The 22916-nt window shown below is 51.7% G+C and overlaps 1 pseudogene; it reads right to left on the minus strand.

Moving 5' to 3' along the window:
• LOC135305609 (zinc finger protein 850-like) overlaps positions 1-22916 on the minus strand; it is a 398104-nt pseudogene that overhangs the window by 109658 nt on the left and 265530 nt on the right.

Below are 22916 nucleotides of genomic sequence, written 5' to 3' on the forward strand. Positions count from 1 at the left end.
GTCGTCATCCCCCGGCTGCCCCCCCTGGCTGGCCCCTTCCTTTGCTGACAGCTCTGCCTCCTGCCTGCCTCTGCCTGCCCACACAAAGCCTTGGGCTGCTCCAGGCTCCTTCTGGGGGATGTTTTGCACCACAGCCCTGCACTGGGAGGAAAATTCCTTTCTCCTGGTGTCCAACCTGGGCTTCCCAAGCTGCCTTTGGTGCCATTATCTCTTTCTCTGGCTGTTTTATACAATAAAGAAAAACTCCAAGATGTGTGAAACCACCCTTTAATCCCTCCCCGGCTACTACTGTTCTGTCCTCAGTCTCCACACCACTGAGCCCAGAGTCTGCCGCCTCTCACTGCTGGTTATGGGATGAGGCCTCCAAACCTCATCTTGAGATGTTTTTGGGTCCTCTCCAAGGTCTGTGAAAATGAAAACAGTGGTCAAAGTTATTTTCTCCCAAATCTTGCCGTGACAGAACAAGGCTCAATATCTGTGAACTGAATGAGGGTAGATTTACATTTGTTAGAAGGAGAAATATTTTACAATGATGACAGTGGCACAAAACTGCAACTGTTTTTCCAGAGAACTGCATTCCCCATCCCAGGAATTATCCAAGAGCAGGACCTCTGTGCAGCCTGACCCAGTGAAACCCTCTCATCCCCAAGGACAGAATTCCTATTGTGTGGGTTCTCTGATGTGTTGGGTGCCCTCACAAAGCTTCTGGCCAGAATGTCTGCTGAGGGCAGCCAGGCTGCTGCAGGGGCAGTGACCTCACAGCCGTCACCATGGCAGCCCTGTCCCCTGGGCCTGGCTCTCCCCTTTCCTCTGCCCCTGCCTTGTCTCTGCTGGCATGAAGAGTTCTGTCATTCATATCTTGTCCCCAAGGTGCAGGGGCCAATGGCTTCCCAGGCAGGCTCCTGGAGCAGAAGTGGCTTTTCAGAGCCCAGGCAGAAATGAGCCCTGAGGCAGCAGCTCTGCAGTGCTGGCCACCAGGCCGGGCTGCCAAGGGAGGCTTCTGGCCATGGCCTGCAAGCAGCTGCTGCTGCCAAGGTGCCTTTGGTGCCTCAGGCTCTGCCTGGCACAGCTCCCAGCACGGCACTCTGCCCTTGTGCCCGAGCCCTTCCCTGTGCTGGGGCTGGCCTGGGGCTTTTCCTGCAGCGGGACCTGCCCTGCTCCTGGCACAGGAAAGGCAGTTCCTGCTGGAGCAGGAGGCTCTGCCTGCAATGGGCTCCAACAACTCCAGCCAGGCCCTGTTTGCAAAGCCCCCAGCGGGAAATGAAGGAGGGTCATGTTGCTTTTGGGGTTGAATAATGCCGAAAGCAGACTTCTCCATCCCAAAATCCTGAGAGGGAGAGGAAACTGTGGCAGGGATGGAATAATTCACAGAGAAAGGAACAACCAAGGGACAGCACTGAGAGCTTCTGCAGAGCCGCAGAGCTGGCCCAGCCTGGGCACATCTGACTGACAGGGCAGCACTTCAGACTAGAGAAGCCCCGTCCCAGATTTTAACAGCAGCGTCTCCTGACACTTCCCTACTTGGGGGTGTGGTGATTCCTCCCTACCATGGGGACACCCCTCAAGGTCACTGTTCCAGGCTGAGCCAAAGGAATTTGCCCACGGTCATTAGTCTTGGGGAGTGACATTAATCTCTCTTAAATAACTGGTTTTGCTTTAACACAGTTGCTTTGAAATCACTTCCAAGTACTCTATACAATATAATATGTTATAGCTCTTATATATTGGTGTAAATATTTCTGATTAAGATAATTTTGTCTCATCACTGCTATAATAGATATTTATATAAATATCTCTGGTTTGCCATCCTTAATCCTGTGAAACAAATTCTATAAAGGTGTCATGGTTTGACCCTGGCACAATGTCAGTGCTCCCATGAAAGGTATATTTGCAAAATGGTTACTGTGAGATGTGACCTGGAAACAGAGCAAAGCAGGCTCCAACTTGGGAATGGAGGGAAAACACAACACTTTATTAATCTACAATGTAAGAGACAAAAGGGAAAGGAAAAAAATAAGGAAAAAAAAAAAAAAACAAAAAAAACCCCACCAAAAACACATACAGCAACCCACAATGGAATATCTCCAAAGCACTCCTCCTCCCTCCACCCCTCTAACACTCAATCTCCTCTAACACTCACTTCTCAGTCCAATATCATCTCTCACACAACCTCCCCCAGTTCATCAGGAGAGAGGAGTCTCCCTCTTGCACCATGGGCCTCCCCAGGAAACACAGTTGGAACCTCCTGTGCTTCCATGTCACACGTGGCAGCTGCCCGGAGAGAATCTGCCATGGTGACCATCTTCCTTCCATGTCCAGTGCTCTCACCACCGGCCATGGATCCAAACTGCTTCTTAGGTCTTTTTAAGAATGCTTTGCTCAGTTTCAAGAAGTGGCAGCCTCTCACTATTTGGGACACCTGTCCCCCCCTTATTTTACCCCTTGGGGCCAAAGGGCCTTGTGAAACAGAGATCTTTCTCCTCTGAAGGCAGAGGGCTCCACCACACCCTCCTCATCAGTCTCTGTTCCCTCTATTTCTTCTTACAACAGCTTTGTCACTTTTGGTTTTTGGCCAACTGCCTCCCCCAAGGTACAATCTCTACATTACAGGAAGAAATTGGTTCTGTCCCGTGGCCATGTAAGAGAAAAGTCTAGCCCAACAGTCCACTCCATCATCTCCTCCATCTACGGCGCTTCTCACCTGCTGGCATTTCTTTATTCACTCAAACCTTGTTCTCATTTGCTCATCCTTCGTTCCCTCTCAATTCTCAGCTGGGGAGGATCAGTGTTTTTACAGCTTCCATTGTTTCAGCACCAAAGGGGTTAAAACCTCAGCCATGGTCTGCCTGCGGCTGGGCACCTTGCCCCCCCTTTTCTCCTGGCCATGGTGCCAGCACAAGACATCAAATTTCAAGCCAGCACAGTCTGTATCAGTCTCTCCGGGGCGTGGGGGCTGCCCAGACATCCCAGATCTCCTCCACCCTGCACCTTGCAGGGCTCCGGCCTCCCTCCCCACAGGCCACATGGCCTCCCCTGCCCCACCCAGACGCAGCTGGGCAGGGGAGAGGTCAGATCAACTCACCGCTGAAGTCCAAAGAGAGAGCCCCTCTGGGAATCCTCTGCTTTTAACCCCTGTGTGTTCTCAGAGGTGTATCCAGGCCCCCAGTGGCCACACCTGGTGCCAATTTTCAAAACTGGCCACTGATTGGTTTCACCACAACTTTCCCAGAAACTCACTTCCTGGTCAAAACACAACAAAATGTTAATTCCACCTCATTAATTCTTTACACACAAACGCTTGAAAAGTCTGGGGCTGGGATTGGAACCAGCTGCTCCATGGCTGTTCTCACAAAAAGAGCTTAGAAAGCCTGGAGATTCTTGGGGGTGTTTGAGTGTGGATATGACAGTCCGGTCAGAGACAGAGAAAGCAAGATAAGCTTTCCCATGAATTGGTCTGGGAACTTTTAGGGAGCTAGAGAAAAAGAATTGTAACTATCCACAGGTGGTGTTTGTAATAGGTTGTTTTTTTCCATAAAGTTGTTCAATGGAAGGTGTTTTCTTCATTAGACAATCATGTGAAATGTGTTGATTAAATGACCAATGAGGTCCACTAGTAGCAAACCAAGGTATAAAAGAAGAGGATTGAATAAATGGGTGGCTTTTAGCTCTCAGCCTTCCGACCTGAGTCTGTGTCATCTCTGACTCCACAGTGACATTTGGGGATCTGTGGGGGATATTTGGGATCCTTTCTGCACCTTGTGACCTAACAGGAAGCCTCTCCAATAAACTTTGCCTGAAGCTCCTGCTGTGCCCATGACAGGAACCCCTGGGAGTGTCTGGGACATCCCGGGTCTTTGGCAGCCTGGGGACTCCTGGGATGTCACCATGGAGCCCCCGTGAGTGCCTGTGACAGATGGGTGCCTTTGCAGCCCAAGGTGCCCTGGGATGTCACCATGGAATGGCTGTGACTGCCTCTGAGCACAGGGCTCTTTACTATCCCCAGAAACCCCTGGGAGGTGTCCATGGAGCCCCTGTCTCTGCCTGTGACATTCCAGCTCTTGAACAGCCTGGAGACTTTTGGAAAGTCCCCATGGAACCCCTCTGAGGGCCTGTGACAAATCTGATCCTTAGCAGGCAACCATCCCCAGCCCCCTGTTGCCAGGGTCAGTTTCCATGGCAACCATCACCAAGACCCTGTTACTATGGTCAGTTTCCATGGCAACCATCCCCAGCCCCCTGTTGCCAGGGTCAGTTTCCATGGCAACCATCACCAAGACCCTGTTACTATGGTCAGTTTCCATGGCAACCATCCCCAGCCCCCTGTTGCCATGCTCAGTCCCTTGGCAGCTCCATGCAGACCCCATGCCAGGGGTGGTTGCCATGACAACCATTGGCAGCCCCATCCCCAGGGTCATGGGATCCCATATCCACAGAATTGGCTGAGCTGGGAGGGACCCATCAGAATCCTGGAGTCCAACTGCTGGCCCTGCACAGGACACCCCAACAGTGCCAGCTTGGGCCTGGCAGCGCTGTCCAAACACTGCTGGAGCTCAGAGAGCCCTGGAGCTGGGACCCTTCCCTGGGGAGCCTGGGCACTGCCCCAGCAGCCTCTGGGCAAAAACCTTTTCCTGACATCCAACCTGAGCCTGCCCTGACTCAGCTGCAGCCGTTCCCTCCAGTGCTGTCCCTGGGCACCAGAGGGAAGAGGTTCCCACAGCCCCAGCCAGGGACCCGCTCCCAAGGCTGTTGCCATGGCCAGGAGGGCTGGGACCAGCTGGGATGCTCGGTTTCCAAGGGCTGGGGTTTAGGAATGAGATTCCTCAGATTCCTGCTCCGGCTAAAACAATGCTGCTGCTCGCTGCCCTTCTGCCTCCCATAGAATGCACAAAAGGAATAGATCCTGGCCTGGGATAAGAAAAATTTATTGGGAAGAGCAACGAGATAAAGAACAAACAAGAACAGAAACAATACTGGTAACAAAAGGGAAAAGAAAAACTATTTACAGGGAAAACCAAAACACAACTCACTGTGTCATCCTGGCCACATATTTCCTCCTGCCTGCAAAGGACACCCTTCTCCTCAGGGAGAGAGAAAGAGACCCTTTCCTGCCCCGGCAATGACCTGAGGAGGGAGTGGATATAATGACACGGCCCTGGCCAGAATCTCATGTTCATCGATCCCCTGTCATGTCATTGGCAGGGGCAGGAGAAGGGACAGGTGTCTTCCCAGCATGGATCACAGGTCTCTTCCCAACGTGGGTCCTCCAGTTGGGTATGAAGCTGGAGCCAGGCTCGAAGGTCTCCTTGCAGTTGGGGCATTTGCAGGGCTTCTCTTAACGATGCCTCCGTTGGTGTCTCGTCAAGTGCGAGCTCTGGGTGAAGCTCTTCCCACACTGGGGACACTCATAGGGCCTCTCCCCAGTGTGGATTCGCCGGTGGGTGACGAGGTGGGAGTTGCGGTTGAAGCCCTTCCCGCAGTCAGGACAGCGGAAGGGCCTCTCATCCGTGTGAATCCGCTCATGCAGGAGGAGATTGGAGCTGGTGTGAAACCTCTTCCCACAGTCAGGACACTCATAGGGCCTCTCCCCAGTGTGGATGCGTTGGTGCCTGACGAGTTCTGAGCTGTAGCTGAAGCCCTTCCCACACTCCCCACACTCATAGGCCCATTCCCCAGTGTGGATCATCTGGTGGCAGACAAGATTGCTGCTCTGCCTGAAGCTCTTCCCACACTCCAAGCGCTTGTGGGGCTTCTCCCCATCAGGAAGCTGCTCATGGGCCACCAGCTCTGATCCCTGGCTGAAGCGCTGTCCACCTTCCTGGCACAGGGTGGGTCTTTCCTCCTCAGAGCACCCTGGGCTGGGTTTGCAGGCCCTCATCCTGTGGGATCTCTTGGGCTTTACCTCCCTGTTTGATTCCTGTGCCATGGAGTCCTTCAAAACAGCTTCTTCCATGAGGTTCTGCCGTGGAGATTCATCCTCTCTGGTCTCCGTCCTCAGCTTCTTGTCTGGGGGACAAAGGACAAGGAGTGGATGGGCTTTGCCTCCATGCCAGAGGGAAAGGGAACGAGATACCTCCAGTGCATCCGCAGCAGGATGGCCAAGGCAGAGGGGTTGTCCTGCAGCTACGGGCCATGCTGAGCTGGGAGATGGAGCCAGAGAGAGAGAGAAAGAGGCACTGACTTCCTCCTCACCTACCTGATGGTCCTGGGACATCTTCCTCTTCCTCGCAGCCTTCTTCTCCATCTGGCAGTGGTTTGGGGATGGGAAATTCTGGTTTGGGAGGAAAACAAGAGATGAGTGCATTGAGTTTTGTACAGGTTTGAGGGCAAACCAGGAGGAGAGTCTAAGCCAGAATTACAATTTAAGAAGAAAATTAAGATCAAGGCAATGATACAGAAACACTGCCTTAAACTGACAGAGTCAGGATATAACCTGCCACCCTGTTGGTCAGGGTGGTGGGAGCAGTCCCATTAAATGGTGGTTGCAGTGCTGTTGCAGTGATGATCGTGATTCTGTCAAAGCAGTGATCCTGTAGAAGGGTCTGGTCTTCCTCTGACGGTCGAGTGCTGGTGATGGAGCTCTTGTCCTCTGGGAATACAGTAGCCAAGGTGCTCCTGGTGTCACAAGTCTCAGCTTATATCCAGGTAGGAACGGTTGGCTCCTTCCCCTGGGCGGAGCATCCCACAATGGGATGATGTCATTTTACCAGTCCTGCAGGGACACTCAATGGCCCATTCACAGAAGAGAGCCCTGGAGGGCGTTATCAGGGCTGAGTCATGGAAGAGATAAAGAACACTGCCCTGTCTGTTTATAACAGTTTGTGAAGATGGTGATGGAAAACATGCATTTGGTTACATCTTGCACTGCAACCTGAAACAGTGGGGTAATCCCTGCTGGGGAGGTGAACACCACCCCCCTTACCCAAACTGGCTCAGGTGTAAAACCGCCACCCCGGGAAGGCCATGCACACAGGGGACAATGTCACACCTGCTGCACCCCAGGGGAGGTCTCTGTCCCTGCCACTCTCTAGCCCTCCCCCATTTTTTCTCTTTTATTCCATCTCTCTCTACCTCACATTGACTGTTCAATAAAATCCACTTTGGATTTGGTCTCGTTAGCACCTTAACTGGGGCAGAAGAATCTCTAACAATTTTATTAACCAGATTGTGTACAATATTTTGGCACAGTGAGTTCAGGCACTGTTCTCTGACCTTGACAACAGCATGGTTCCCTCCTCTGTTGGAGGAGGGCTCTTTCTTTCCAGAGGACCTCTTGGAAACTTGGATGCAAATTCCTCTGAGCGACTTGTGGGAGAACTGATGAGGAAAATGGCTGTTGTGGGTGGCCAGTGTAAAGAAAATATTTTGTTGTCTTTCCATGAAATGTTTATTAAATCACTGGAGGAAAGTGAGCAAATGTTACCATTGAGGCTGACAAGGTTCATTCAGGTTGAGGAACACAAGGCTACTAAACGTCCCAGAAGCAGCCCAGCTCAAGTAGCTAAATTCCTGAATAACTCCAGAATTCTGAGGCTTGGGGACTTTGCCAAATGTGAGAATCATTATTTTCTGTGTCCCTGTCACCTTTGTCACAGCCACACATATTTTTTCCTTCCTTTCAATAATCTGTATTGGGTCAAATTTTCACTTTTTCTTTTTTTTTTTTTTTTTTTTAATCAGAATCTTCCAGCAGCTGAGCTGGAGCTGTGCAGGAACCAATGAAATTTGGAATTGACACAGAATTGCTTCTGTTGTTGGTTTATTAATGTTTGGGATTTATTTGTATTTTCCTCACATGTGACTTGTGAGAAAATCAAATCTTCATCCAAGTGATTTATGCAGATTGAAGTTTGATTTCTGCCAAGTTTATTTTGTCCAGTGCTCAGGGGATGCTGGAAGGGTCTCTGTGCCTCTCACCCTGGGGGATGCTTGGGAAGGGCTTGGGGGGGGTTGTCCCTCTCACCCCAGGCCGTTCTTGAGGGGGTGTCCCTGTCCCCCAGGGGGTGTCCCTGTCCCTGTCACCCCAGGCCACTCCCCAGGGCGTCTCCATCATTCTCACCCCAGGGAATGCCTGGGGGCTCTCCGTCCCTCTCAGCCCCATGCCAATGGGGTGCTCAGGGCATTCTCTGTCCCCTCGCCTCAGGGGTCTCCATCCCGCTGGCGTCAGGCAATGCTTGTGCAGGGCTGGGGACCAGGGGCTCTGCGTCCCTCTCACCACTGAGGGTGCTCAGGGTTGGGGGGACTCTCCGACCTTCTCATCTCTGGGGAGGCCATGGGGGTCTCTGTCCCTCTCAGCCCTGGTGTGACCCCTGGTCTTCCCTCTGGTGCCCAGGGACAGCACTGGAGGGAACGGCTGCAGCTGGGTCCCGGCAGGCTCAGGTTGGATGTCAGGAAAAGGTTTTTGCCCAGAGGCTGCTGGGGCAGTGCCCAGGCTCCCCAGGGAAGGGTCCCAGCTCCAGGGCTCTCTGAGCTCCAGCAGTGTTTGGACAGCGCTGCCAGGCCCAAGCTGGCACTGTTGGGGTGTCCTGTGCAGGGCCAGCATTTGGACTCCAGGATTCTGATGGGTCCCTCCCAGCTCAGCCAGTTCTGTGGATCTGGGATCCCATGACCCATAGCAACAGGGTCCTGGTGATGGTTGCCTGCTAAGGATCAGATTTGTCACAGGCCCTCAGAGGGGTTCCATGGGGACTTTCCAAGAGTCTCCAGGCTGTTCAAGAGCTGGAATGTCACAGGCAGAGACAGGGGCTCTATGGACACCTCCCAGGGGTTTCTGGGGTTGGGAAAGAGCCCTGTGCTCAGAGGCAGTCACAGCCATTCCATGGTGAAATCCCAGGAGTCCCCAGGCTGCCAAAGAGCTGGGATGTCCCATTCACAGAGGTTCCTGGCAGAGTGGGAGCTGCAGGCAAAGTTTATTACAGAGGCTCCTGTTGGGTCTCGAGGTGCAGAAAGGAGCCCCAATAGGCCCCACAGTTTCCCAAATACCCTCAAGGACCTCCAGGATTTGTAAATCCCTGGTGCGAGAGGAGCCTTAGAACAGCTGGTTCCAACCCCAGCCCTAGACTTTTCAAGAATTTTTATGTAAAGAATTATAAAGGTGGAATTAGACCTTTATAGAATTTGTCACACAGAATTAAGGCTGGCAAGCTGGAGGTATTTATATATATATTCTATAATGGTAATGATTAGAAACAATTATCTTCAAAATAATCAGAAATATTTATTCTAAGGTATAAGAGCTGTAACATATTATATTGTATAGAGCACTAGGCAGTGATTTCAAAGCAATTTTATTAAAGCAAAACTAGTAATTAAGCAGAACAAGGATGGTGGGACCGAGTCCTTTGGCTCAGCCTGGAGCTGTGACCTTGAGCAGTGTCCCCACTGCAGGGAGGAATCTCCACACTCCGCAAGAAGGGAAATGTCAGGAGATGCTGCTGTTAAAATTTGGGACGGGGCTTTTCTAGTCTGAAGTGCTGCCCTGTCAGTCAGATGTGCACAGGCTGGTCCATCTTGGCAGCTCTGCAGAAGCTCTCAGTGCTGTCCCTTGGTTGTTCCTTTCTCTGGGGATTTTTCCAGCTCTGCCACAGCTCCAGCTCCCTCTGAGAATGTGGAACTTTGAGATGGAGGAGTCAGGCTGGTTTCAACTTTATTCACCCCAAAAGCAGCATGACCCCCTCCTTCATTTCCCACTGAGGGCTTTGCAAACAGGGCCTGGCTGGAGCTGTTGGAGCCCATTGCAGGCAGAGCCTCCTGCTCCAGCAGGAACTGCCTTTCCTGTGCCAGGAGCAGGGCAGGTCCCGCTGCAGGAAAAGCCCCAGGCCAGCCCCAGCACAGGGAAGGGCTCGGGCACAAGGGCAGAGTGCCGTGCTGGGAGCTGTGCCAGGCAGAGCCTGAGGCACCAAAGGCACCTTGGCAGCAGCAGCTGCTTGCAGGCCATGGCCAGAAGCCTCCCTTGGCAGCCCGGCCTGGTGGCCAGCACTGCAGAGCTGCTGCCTCAGGGCTCATTTCTGCCTGGGCTCTGAAAAGCCACTTCTGCTCCAGGAGCCTGCCTGGGAAGCCATTGGCCCCTGCAACTTGGGCACAAGATATGAATGACAAAACTCTTCATGCCAGCAGAGACAAGGCAGGGGCAGAGGAAAGGGGAGAGCCAGGCCCAGGGCACAGGGCTGCCATGGTGATGGCTGTGAGGTCACTGCCCCTGCAGCAGCCTGGCTGCCCTCAGCAGACATTCTGGCCAGAAGCTTTGTGAGGGCACCCAACACATCAGAGAACCCACACAATAGGAATTCTGTCCTTGGGGATGAGAGGGTTTCACTGGGTCAGGCTGCACAGAGGTCCTGCTCTTGGATAATTCCTGGGATGGGGAATGCAGTTCTCTGGAAAAACAGTTGCAGTTTTGTGCCACTGTCATCATTGTAAAATATTTCTCCTTCTAACAAATGTAAATCCACTCTCATTCCGTTTAGAGATATTGAGCCTTGTTCTGTCACTGCAAGATTTGGGAGAACGTAACTTTGACCACTATTTTTCCATTTTCACACATCTTGGAGAGGACCCAAACATCTCCCAAGATGAGGTTTGGAGGCCTCATCACATAACCAGCAGGGAGAGGCTGATGGCTCTGGGCTCAGTGGTGTGGAGACTGAGGACAGAACAGGAGTAGCCTGGGAGGGATTGAAGGGTGGTTTCAGAGAGGCTGGAGCTTCATATTTAAATGATCCTGAGAAATATAATGGCACCAAGGGCAGTTGAGGAGGCCCGAAGTGGACACCAGGAGAAAGGAATTTCCCTGCCAGGGCAGGGCTGTGGTGCAGCACGTCCCCCAGAAGGAGGCTGGAGCAGCCCAAGGCTTTGTGTGGGCAGGCAGAGGCAGGCAGGAGGCAGAGCTGTCATCAAAGGAAGGGAACAGCCAGGTGGGGCATCCGGGGGATGACGACAGCCTGCAGGGACACAGGTGCAGGTTTGCTCAGCATCAGAAACACCTTTCCCTTGCTTGTCCCCACCTGTCATCACTGCCTCCAGTGTTCTGCTCTAGCTGGAACATGGGGATACTTTTTCAGTCCTGTCCCTCAAAAGGATCTATTTTAAGTATGAGAAACTTCAGTGTTTCACTCCCTTTTGAGTCCCTGAGTAGTTTTTTGAGCACACACTGAGGGACTGAGTCTGATGCAAAGAGCACCAAAGCGCCAGAGGGTGATTAAAGTCCTTGTGCTGTGTCTGTGCTGCTGAGCTGGGCCGGGCTCCTGGCCCAGAGGCAGCTCCTGGCAAGGGCAGCGCTGCAGAGAGACAGCTCTGGCCAGGAGCAGCTCCTGTGCACAGCCCAGCAGGGCTGGGGCACTGCCAGGGCAGCTCAGGGACACCAGCAGGGCACAGCCAGAGCTGACAGGGGCTCAGCACTGGCAGGGGCTGGGGGATGTCCCAGAGGGGGCTGTGTCACAGCGGCACCTCTGTGGCTGTGTCCTAGAGGCACAGAGCAGCTGTGATGTCAGCAAGGGGCTGTGTGACAGCACAGAGTGGGCTGTGTGAGGTCACAGGTTGGGTTATGACATCACAGAGTTTGTTGTGTGAGGTCACTGAGCAGCTGCAGCATCATAGAGGAGACTGTGTGACAACACAGAGCAGGCTGTGGCATCATGGCATGGCTGTATGACATCATAGAGAGGACTGTGTGGTGAAAGTGTGTGCTGTGACATTACATAGTGGCAGCATGACATAACAGAGAGGGTTTTGTGACATCAGTGAAAGGGTTGTGACATCACAGAGCTGGTTGTGATGTCACAGAATAGGATGTGAGGCCATGGAGTAGACTGTGCCATCATGAAAGGTGACTCTGTGACATAAGAGAGTGGGTTGTGACATCACTGGGTGGCTGTGTAACATCATAGAGCAGGCTGTGACATCACAGAAGAGACTGTGATGACACAGGGTGAGTTTGTGACATCACAGAGTCTTCTGTGACATCACAGTGCAGCTCTATGGTATCAGAGAGTGATAACCCAGCACTAGCCCTGTGATATGATGAGGGGGCTTTGTGAAAGCACAGAGCAGGCTGTGACATCACAGAGTAGGCTCTGTGACATCATAGGCTGGACAACATAGAATGGATTCTGCCATCACCGGGTGCCTGTGTGTGTGACATCATAGAGGGACAGTGACCTCAGAGACCACCCTGTGACATATAATGGCTGTGTGACATCCCAGGGTCAGTTGTTTGTTATCACAACATTATCTGTGACATCATAATATGGGCTGTGACATCACAGGGGCTGTGTGACATCACAGGGGCTGTGTGAGGTCACTTGGGACGTCACTCTGCCCCAGCCCCCCTCACAGTTCCCCCAGAGCAGTCCAACCCTGCTCGTGCACAGCGGGGTCCCCTGTCCCCCCGGGTCCCCCCGCCCCCGGCACCGCAGCCTCCCCCAGAGGATGTTCCACGAGATCGACCCCAGAGCCTGACATGGGGACGGGGGGCCGGGGCCCTGGGGGTGGGACAGGGGGACAGGGACCCCCCGGCAGCATCCCTGTGTCCCCCAGGGCCAGAGCCTGGGCCAGGGCTCCTTCACCCTGTTATGAATGAGGGTTTGAGAGCGCTGAAAAAATCCCCAGCAAGGGATCAGCAAAAACCAGATTTAATATTAAGTGACAGCACCACAAAGTTCCTTGGCAAGAGTCACTCTGCTCCTGACTGGACTTCCCGGCACACCAAGGAAACAAAGTAACAACAAAACCAAACAAAATCTAGGCAGTCAAACCAGAATTGAACCAGGAATTGTCCCTACACCTGTGTGTGTGTGTGTGTGTGTGTGTGTGTGTGTGTGTGTGTGTGTGTGTGTGACAAAAGGACAGCGATGCCAAGGACAACAGGAATACAGCTGAAAAGCTTAACAGAGCTCAAACTTAAAAGGACTTAACTTATACCTTAACCTTAATTTCTGCCTTAAACTTCACTATTTAGCAAAAGAACATCACTTAACACTATATAACCTTACTTACAACTTATGACTTGCAATTTATCAGTGGAATAACATTTAACAATATTTAACTGAGCTTAGGACTTATATTAAACATAACAACTTAGCAGAAGAACAACTCCTAGCAGCAACTCTTATAACAACTTAGCTTAGACATCATGCTGTAACCTGACTTACAGGCCTGACTGACTCAGCTATCCAAGGCACTCCAACCCCTCCGAGATCAGCATTTCTGCCACATTTCCCCAGCACAGGCACTCCTGCGTGCACACAGACACAAAGAGTCAGTGCAAGGCACCTGTGAGAAATTCCCCTGAGGGCAGGAAATGCTCCCTGTGGATGCTTTGGCATTTCCCCAGAGGGTGAAGGGTTGAGCCTGGAGGAGTGGGGGGATCGGCCCAGGCTCCCTCGTTGTTCAGGATCCCCGAGTGCAGCAAACGGGAGAGTTCCCGGCTGGGAGAGGCCCCACTCAGAGGGAGTCGCTGGCCCAGGAGAGCTCCAAGGGGCTCCTTTTGGAGCGCTGTTTGTAGGGCCCCAAGAGAGGGGCTTCAGTCACAGCAATGGTTCATCCTGGCCGCACTTGGCATCAACAGCTTTCTTTGGCAGTGTGAGAACAGGGATGTTGTGCCACTGAGGGAACAAAACCAGTTCCCAGGGCTGCTCCTCCAGCAACCAGGAGCTGGTTGGGCACAGCAGTGCCTGGAGCAGACAGTGTTTGTGCTGAGCTGCAGCGGAGCTGAGCCCAGGGGCTGTTGGCCAAGGCCGAGGCCCAAGGAGCATTTCTGAGCTGGCAGGGCGGCCTGAGAAGGGGAGGGGGGAATGCAGTAGCACAGGGCCCATGGAACCAAGGGATCATTGTGACACTGTGGGGCCCTGTGAGACCAAGGGACCATTGTGATACTGTGGGTCCTTGTGAAACCAAGGATCCACCGTAACATTTTGGGGTTTCACTCAATCATAGAGAGCACTGTGACATTGCTGGTCCTCATGGCACCAAGGGGACCGTACTGACGCTGTGTGGCTCCATGGAATGTAGGGGTCATTGTGATACTGTGAGGCCCCATCAAACCAAGGGTCCATTTTGACACCATGGGGACTCATGGAAATGTGGAGACCATTATGATACTTTTGGTTGTCATGGAACCACGGGGCCATTGTGACACTAAGAGGAGTCATGGGATCATGGAGATCATTGTGACACTATGAGGCCCCATGGAATAAGCAAATCATTGTGACATTGTGAGGCCTCATGGAACCAGTGAGACCATTGTGACCCTGGGGGTCCTCACAGAACCAAGAGGACCATTGTGATACTGTGGGGCCTTGTGAAACCAAGAGGCCTTTGTGACAATGCAGGGCTCATGGAACCAAAGGGCCATTGTGACATTGTGGGGCTTCCTGGAATCAATGGTTGGTTTTGATATTGTGGAGCTAAAGGAGACCATTGTGACACTGCAAACCCCCAGGGTCCAAAGGTCCATTGTGACATTGCAGGGCTGACGGAACAGAGGAGTGACTTGACATTGTAAGGCCTGTGGAAGCACGGAAACCATGGGGGCACTGCAAGGCTACATGGGACCATTGTGACCCTGCAAGGCCTTTTGAAACCTGGGGGCCATTGTGATATTGTGAGTCCCCATTGAAAAAAGGGTCCATTGTGACACTGCTGGACCCCATGGAATCAAAGAACCATTAGGATACTGCTGGGCCCCATGGAACCAAGGTGCCATTGTGACACTATGGGGCACCATAAATCCAAGAGAACATGGAACAGGTCTGGCTGGTTTGGCATCCCAGAGATGACTTGACTTCTCCAGCTGACCTTGGCATGTTGAAGGTCTCTTCTAATCTGCTTCTGAAACACTGGGGCTCCGTGCTTTCCATCCTAGTGAAAAGAATTGTCCTCGGCCAGGTGCCCATGGCCAAATTTGGGGTCCACCGACAACATTCCCTATTGTGACAGACTGGAGGAGATTGTTGGCACGAAACATTTTATGTGTGGGGGAGGAAGGGGCAGATCCAAACTTGCCCTGCCCTGGAACCCCAGTACTGCCCTGCCCTGCAACCCCAATCCTCCCAGAGCCTCTATCCCAGCCCAGCAGTGGCTGCCAGTCTCTGGCACAGCACAGGCAATGCTCCACAGCCACCTCTGAAGCCCCCAGCCCAGTTCCTGAGTGACCAAATGAGCCCAAGTCCCCCCTGGGAGAAGGGCCCAGGAAGACAAGGGGTATTGAAGGCTGACCATGAGGCAAGGACACATCTTGACCCTACATCCTCTTGGAATTTCTGTCTGAACACTGCCGGAATCCAGGAGTTGGTAGCTGTGTGTGTGGTTCTTAAATCTTATTTTTCTCTCTTTCTATGTCTACTTCTATTTCCCTCCTCTGGCAAATTTTGATTAACTTAAAATTGATCAGGCTTAGAGTTTGTCAAGTGGAATGGCCAAGTTAATGCTTTCAGAAATGTTTTTTGTTGATTGAATGTCATATTAAATCTTTTGCCGAAGTTTCTCTGATCTTCTAGAGTTTCCAGTAAAGGCTGCTTTGAGCTCCTAAGAATCTCTTGATGGTATTTCTCTAGTACATCCAACTCAGAGGACACAAACAATTGCAATTCCTTTTAAATGTCTCCATGAGAGAATTTTATAGTGGATGGGGGTCAGGGTTTGTCTGTCCTGCTTGGCACAGCACAGGCAGGGCTTTCCCAGCCACATTCCACACTCCATTGCCCAGCTGGAGCCGCTGGTACCTCTGAGTTCTGCTGGCCCAGCCCCAGGGACGCTCTCCTTGTCTGCCCATTCCCCCACGGTCTCTGGGCAGGGATGGCCTCAGTGGGGGCTGCTGACATCCTCAGCAACTTGGAGGCTGCTGCTGGATTTCACTGCTGCAGAGGCTTGTTCAGCCTTCAGCTCTTCAGTGCAGGAATTCAGTGCCCCACGGCTCATTGACATTCAGAGCACCTTAACAAGCCAAGGTTCTGGGAATAATTTTATTTCAGATTTCAAATTGTTTGTGGCTAATTAGACTGATTTCAGAAGCCTATTCAAACTGAATATATTCTATTTAAAAAGAAAGTGAGAAAAGATTTTTTTAGGTCCTGTTTAGATTTTTTTCCTCTTAATAAACTGATATATGCAATCTCCAATTGGCACTGAATCCAAGTGCTCCGCCATGCATTTTTAATAGATATGAAAATCAAGACCTTTCATGGCTGACAATCAATCAGACTCTGTCTCTATCCCCACCCCACCATTTCCACCATCCAAACCCTGGCACTCAGAGCAGCCTTGTGCAAATCTCAGCTCCCTCCAGCCCAGGCTGCACATGCAGCTTTCAGCTCCTTGGCTCCAACTCCCACCTGCTTTCCTTGGAGAAGGAGCTGCCCGAGACACAGAGGGATGTTCATTGATTGTCAGCCAACAAAGCCAAGGGAAGGCACAGCTCCATCAAATGCAAAAGTCATTCTTCTCCCTGGCCCTGCCCTGCCCCTGTTCCCCACAGCCTGTCCTGTTTCCTTCATCCCTGCATTTCCAGGCACTTTCTGGGACAAGGGAGCTCTGCTCTGGCTATGGAGGGAGATCCAAGTGCAGCCCCTGGAGTGGGAACCACAACTCATCAGGTTTGTGTCCTTGGAGGGACCAGGAACTGGTGAGACTAGAGGCACAGGAAGGTTTCTCTTCATGGAAAACAAAAAATGTGAACATGATAAAATTTAATAAACATCAAAAGCCTTCATTCAGTTTCTTGTGACATCCCAGCAACATCTGACATGTCCACCATCCACAAGGGATTGCCATACAGGAAGGATTTTAGACAAAGACATAAAAAGAGGTGATAGAAAAGATAAAACTACAACTAAGATGCTGACTAAGGAGGTATTTAAACTTCTGAAAGATTGGGCAATTCCCTGATGCTCAAATCATTAAGCCAATCAAGGACGATACATTGGAATCAGCAGAGAGCATCTGGAGGAAGACTTTTGGGAGCAATGCGAAGGACAAGGATCCAGCTGCTCTAAATGAAGAGATGTCCTTAGACATGGCCATTTCAAAAGGAGAGCTGGAAACACGTAAAGGAGGGAGTCATGAAATTTTAGAGTGAATGATGTTCGTGGCAAAGATAGAGGGGAAGATCCGTATTTCTCCTCTTGCCATAAGCAGAAGAATCCAGTAGAATTAGGAAATTTCTTTTCCTGGAGGGAAAACTTGGCCATTTCTTAGAAGTACTCAAATGACCCAGATAATAAAGATTTCCTTGTATATTATGAAATGTACAAGTATTAAAACCTGTGCCCCTTTCCAGGCAGACATCAGCTGTGTGCCCATGAACAGGCAGTGCCGCTTGTGCCCTGAGGTGCCCAGCTGGGATTGGATCTCTCCAAGAGCACCTGAGGAACAGCAGAGCACCTTGCAAGCTGCAGGTCCCTGACAGCCCTGCAGGGCTCCTGTCCCATCAACATCTGCTCTGCTGCAGTCTGAAACAGGGCCCAGCATGGTGCTGGGATCATCAGAGAGCTGAGGTGTGTGCTGGAATTCAATGCCCTCCCCATGCCGCAGCAGCCCTGCATTTCCCTGCTCCAGCCTTGGTCTCCAGCACAGCCATGGAGGCTCTTTGGGCTCCTGACTGTTCCTGCAGCCCCCAAGGGCAGCTGAGCTCTGCCTGTGGCACAGTCAGCCCTGGCCAGCGCAGGCCATGCTTAGCAATTGCTTGTGTGTGCCTGGCCTTGCTGTCAGCCCCGGCAGCAGCTGCGTGGCCCCTTGGTGGCCCTGTGCTGGCCCAGCCATGGTGGCCCAGCCCCTGTGCAGGCCCAGCCCAGGCCAGGAGCATTGCGGCTGGGAACAGTCCCTGTGCCGTGGTGCCCACAGCAGCCTTGGGGCTCTGTGCCCCATGGCCTCCCTGCTGGGCAGCCTCTGCCAGCTCCTGCACAGTCCCTGGCACCTGTGGGCCTGCACAGACAGCCCTGCCCCGGGCTCTGCCGGCCTCTGGGCCAGCAGAGAGGCCGGCCAGGGCTGGCCATGGCTGGGAACAGGCCCTGAGCCCCGCAGGAGGATGGAGCTGGGCCACAGCCAAACTCAGCCCAGGCCAAAGCTGGCCTCAGCAGCCAGGGCTGCCAAGGGCTGGGGACAGAGGCTGGAGGTGACAAATGTCCTGGGCCCCCTCCCTGCTCTGTCCATGCCCCCAAGGGCACAGAGCAGCCTCCTCTCTGGGGCACTTGCCTCTTTTCAATGCCTTGCACAGGCGCTGGCCCTGCCCCACAAGGCCTGGCCTGAGTCCTGCCCCTGCACGCCCAGCCAGGCTGAGATGGACACTGATGGTTTCTGGGGCAGGCTCTCTGAGCCCAGCCCAGCTCCCTGCAAGCTCTGCCAGCTGCCCTGAGCTCTGGGCAGCACCAAGGGCCTCTCCCCAGCCCAGCCCAGCCGGCTCTGGCCCCACAGCTCTGCTAAGCCCAGGCTGCTCTGGCCACTGGCCCCACGGCCTCAGCCCCTGCCAAGGGCACAGCAGCAGCTGCAGCTCACACAGGACTCAGCCCCAGCCATGGGGGAAGGTGCTGGGCCAAGGCCAAAGGAGGCTCCCTGCCTGCCCTGCTCCCCTCTGGCTCAGGTGCTGAGAGCTCTGCAGCCCCTGCTGCCATCCCATGTGCCCAGGGCAGCACAAGAGCCCCGGCCTTGGGGCCTTCAAGAGCTGCTCCTGCTCCTGGCCCAGGGCCCATCCCAAAGCTGGGGCAGCCACAAAGCTGTGCCCATTTCTGTTCCTTGCTGCTCTGATGGCGATGGATCCTCAGCTACTTGGAGGTCGATGATGAATTTTCCTACTCCAAAGGCCTCTTCTTTCTTGAACTTTTCAGGAATTCAGTGAGAAAAGCTCATAAACATTTTTTTAAAACACCCACACAATAAAAACCCCTGATAATTGCAGCGGCGGTGGCTGGCTTCCTCAAAAGGTTGATTGTCCCGGCTAACTCGGCCAGCACCGCCGGCAGCACTGGGGGGCACCCCTCCACAGGAATAGCTTTTTTCCTGAGAAAGGCACCTAAGGCTCTCGCCTTCAGGACAGAGGATCCGCAGAGTGTTGAATGGCTGCAACCCGCAGAAGAATGAAGAAACGGAGCCTCGACGGTGGTGCAGAACAGAGGGAAGGTTTATTGCAGGGAAGGGTGTCCGTCGAGGACTCGAATCACCTGGAGCCCGACAAGAGATTAAGTATGGAGTTCTACAACCAATCAGGGTACAGAATATGGGAGGAGCAATATGACAGACAAACGTGGGAATCCAATAGTGGGTCAACTGGGGAGGAGCCCCGGCCCCTGAACCAATCACCTGATGACTTGCATGGAAGCTTCTAGATCGAAAGGGGTGGCCCCGGGTAATGGACAGGGGACCAGGGAGGGGTCAACAAGGATACACCTATTAACTGGGAGGGGAAAACAGGATGACTGATGGGGCGATCTTAACTGGTGGAGAGAGAGAGAGGGAGGGGACCCGAGCAGAACTACAAGAACATACATCATAAAAATATACAATAAAATTTTGAAAAAATAATACACCACTACAGATAATAATTTAAGTTTTTTATTGTTCTCTGGTTAATTTGACAGATTTCAGAAGTGTATTCAAAGTGAATATACTGTATTGAAAGCAATGAAGAGAGAATTGCTTTGTCCTGTTTAGTTTTCTTTTCCTGTTTATAGATTGATATCAGCAATGTCCAATTGATATTGACCCCGAGCACCTTCTAACGCTGTCGGAATAGATATGAAAATCAAGACCTTTTATGGCTGACAATCAATCAGACTTTGTCCCTATCACTTCCCCACTGTTATGAATGACGTTCTATATGTCTAATTCAATAAACAACAAAGTTCAATTTAGCAGCAATTTTAATTGAGCAGCAATCATATATAAAATAATACCATCAAATACAATCAAGCAGGTACAAAAAAATTTGGCAGTGGTTCCCATAAAGGATAAGCAAAACCAATTGATCAGGGCATGGGCGGGGTTTTTCTCACCCTGCCTCATGTACAAAAAGAATAGGAATCCAAACACAATTTATATCCTGTATGCTAATACATATTCATCACTTTTTTCCCTGCAAATCTCCTCCTATTTTCTATTCTTGAAATTTATGTCACTATACTGCACAGCACATGCTCTGCTTGTTGCTCAGGGGTCTTCTGGCTCTTTGGTGCTCACATCCGATGAAGGCTTCTCCTCATCATCACTGTCCTTTGAGCAACCCCACTCATTGCACATGTGCCCCAAGTCTTGTGTTATAGAAGCCAGCATTATATTCCAAAAAAAAGCCTTATTATTTCGTAGATACCTGGAATCATCCCATTTTCAGCCATTTCAAGGCTGATTCTCTAGTTATCCTGAGGCCTATTCCATTTTGGAATGTTCCTTATGTCGAACTACATCCAGGATCCTATTTTCTCATTAACATCTGAAAACATTTGTTTTGTGACACTAATAACATATCCTTTTCCTCTATTACTTCTTCTAAAATTTAAGTATTGTTAGCACTACTCATATTCATTTATCACACTGCCATTTCCCTCATCCAACCTCTGGAACTCAGAGCAGCTGAGGAATGGAGTCACATCCAGGGGTGTCCCCAGGGCTCAGGACTGGGGCCAGGTCCATTAAATCTCTTGTATCAGGATGCTCATCCTGGAGTGGGGGCAAAGCAGCTCAAAGAATTCCTGATTTGCAAAGCTGTCAGTGGTGGATGGAGAAGGGGCTCAGGCTGCTTTTGGTGTTGAGGAAATGCTGAAACCAGCCTGACTCATTTAATCTCTTCCTGTCCTGGCTGATCTCCCCTCTTTCCCCTTCCACCCATTGGCTTCTGTCTCCCACCAGGCCCCCGGTGAAGAGCCTGGCTCTGTGTTCTCCATCCCCTCCTGGCTGGCACTGCCAGGCTGGGATGAGGAGCCCCTCAGCCTTCCCTGCTCCAGGCTAGACAAGCCCAGCTCCCTCAGCCTCTGCTCACAGCCCAAGGGCTCCAGCCCCCACCTTGGAGGCCCTTCCCTAACCCTGCTCCAGCTGCCAGACATCTTTCCTGCCCTGGAGAACCCAAACCCGGTCACAGTGACCTGGATCATCCACGTCCTTGATGTCCTGGTCACACAGCCCTGGCCCCTTGTCCCCATGTCAGGCTCTGGGCTGGATCCTGTGGAACATCCTTTGCTGGAGGCTGTGGCTCCAGGTGGGCTGGGGGGATACCGGGGGACAGGGACCCCGCTGGGCATGAACAGCATTGGACTTGTTGGGAGAAACTGTGAGGGGGAGCTGGGGCAGAGTGAGCAACCCAGTGACCTCACACAGCCCTCCTGGGATGTCACACAGCCCCTCTGGGATGTCACAGCCTGCTCTGTGAGGTCACAGCTCATTCTCTAATGTCACACAGCTGGTCTCTGATGCCACAGCCAACTCTGTGATATCACAGTCTGCTCTGTGATGTCAGACCTCTGCCCTGTGAGGTCACTGCTGGCTCTGTGATGTCACAGAGATGGCCTATGATGTCATAGCTGCTCAATGACATTGCATTTCCCCCCTCTGTGATGTCATAGTCTGCTCTGGGATGTCAGACCTCTGCTCTGTGATGTCACTACTGGCTCTGTGATGTCACAGATGCAGTCTATGATGTCAGAGTTGCTTAATGACCTCACATAACCCACTCTGTTATGTCATAGCCCACTCTGTGACCTCATGTTACCAGAGGATAAATTGTGAGCTCATGTGAGCTGACACCTGGAGCTTGTTCTCCAAAATCCCAGGCCTGTGGAAAGCACACAGTGCCCGTTGTGTGAGAAGGGGAACTGGAAGCTCACCAGCCTCAGTGTCCTGCCAGCTCAGCCAGGCCCACTGGAACATTGGGGTCCAGACCACCAGGGACCACCAGAGAGACCCCCAGGACAGAAGAATGCATGGCTAAAGGGGAGGGGAAATATGTCAATGATTTTGGGGAAATGATTATCATATGTGTGTTTAGTCTGGGACAATCAATTAATATGTGTGCAAAATACAGAAAAGAAACAGAAATTTTCCTGTACTCAGCATGCAGGGCTTTGGGAGGAGCCCTCCCCCATGCATCCAACTGAATAAAGAATGCTGCTTCTTAATGCTACATTGGGCTTAAGGAGTTTTCTGTTTTACGGATTTTTGGTAACACTCCCACTGCCAAGGAAAGCTCTGTCTGCTGCTGTTCACAAACAGAGGAGGGCTGGTGGCAGATGTGGTGGTCAGAGGCTGCCTGGGGCACCGTGACCATGAAATAATCAAGTTTTCAATATTCTGGGTAAGCAGGAGGGGCAGCAACAAAACATCTACACTGGAATTAGGTAGGGCAGACTTTGGCCTATTTAGAATGCATATTTGGGGAGTATCAAATCAGTTACTGATCTTTTAAAGGGAAACAGCCCTTAAAAACAAAGAGGTCCAGGAAGGAGAGAGACATTTCAAGAAAATAATCTTAAAGAGGGAGAAGCACCCTGTCCCAGTGTGGAAAAAGATGAGCTAGTGAGGAAAATTACTGTCCAGGATGCCCATGGAGCTTTTGTGGGGACTCAGGGGAAAACATTATTTAAAACTCAGGAGGTCTCCAAAGATGATGTTAGGTTACACAGAAAGAAAAGGGGAGAGGTGATAACTCAGTTAGAATTTCATGTGCCGGCTTGTATTAAAAAAAAAAAAAAATTAATGGCAAAAGGAGGGATAAGGAGAACCTCTATGTTTTATTGGATGCAGCAGAGAATAAAATAACTAAAGATAAGGAAAAGGCTGAGCTCCTTAATACCTTGTTTGTCTCAATGTTCAATATTAGGACAGGTTGTCCTCAGGACAAGTGTTCTCCTGAGCTGGTAGATGGGCACAGGGAGCAGAACATCCCCTGGAATCCAGGAGGAAGCAGCTGGGGAGCTGCTGAACCACTCAGGTGCTCACAGGTGGAT

Source organism: Passer domesticus, chromosome 8 (assembly GCF_036417665.1).
Source record: "Passer domesticus isolate bPasDom1 chromosome 8, bPasDom1.hap1, whole genome shotgun sequence".
Classification (NCBI taxonomy): domain Eukaryota; kingdom Metazoa; phylum Chordata; class Aves; order Passeriformes; family Passeridae; genus Passer; species Passer domesticus.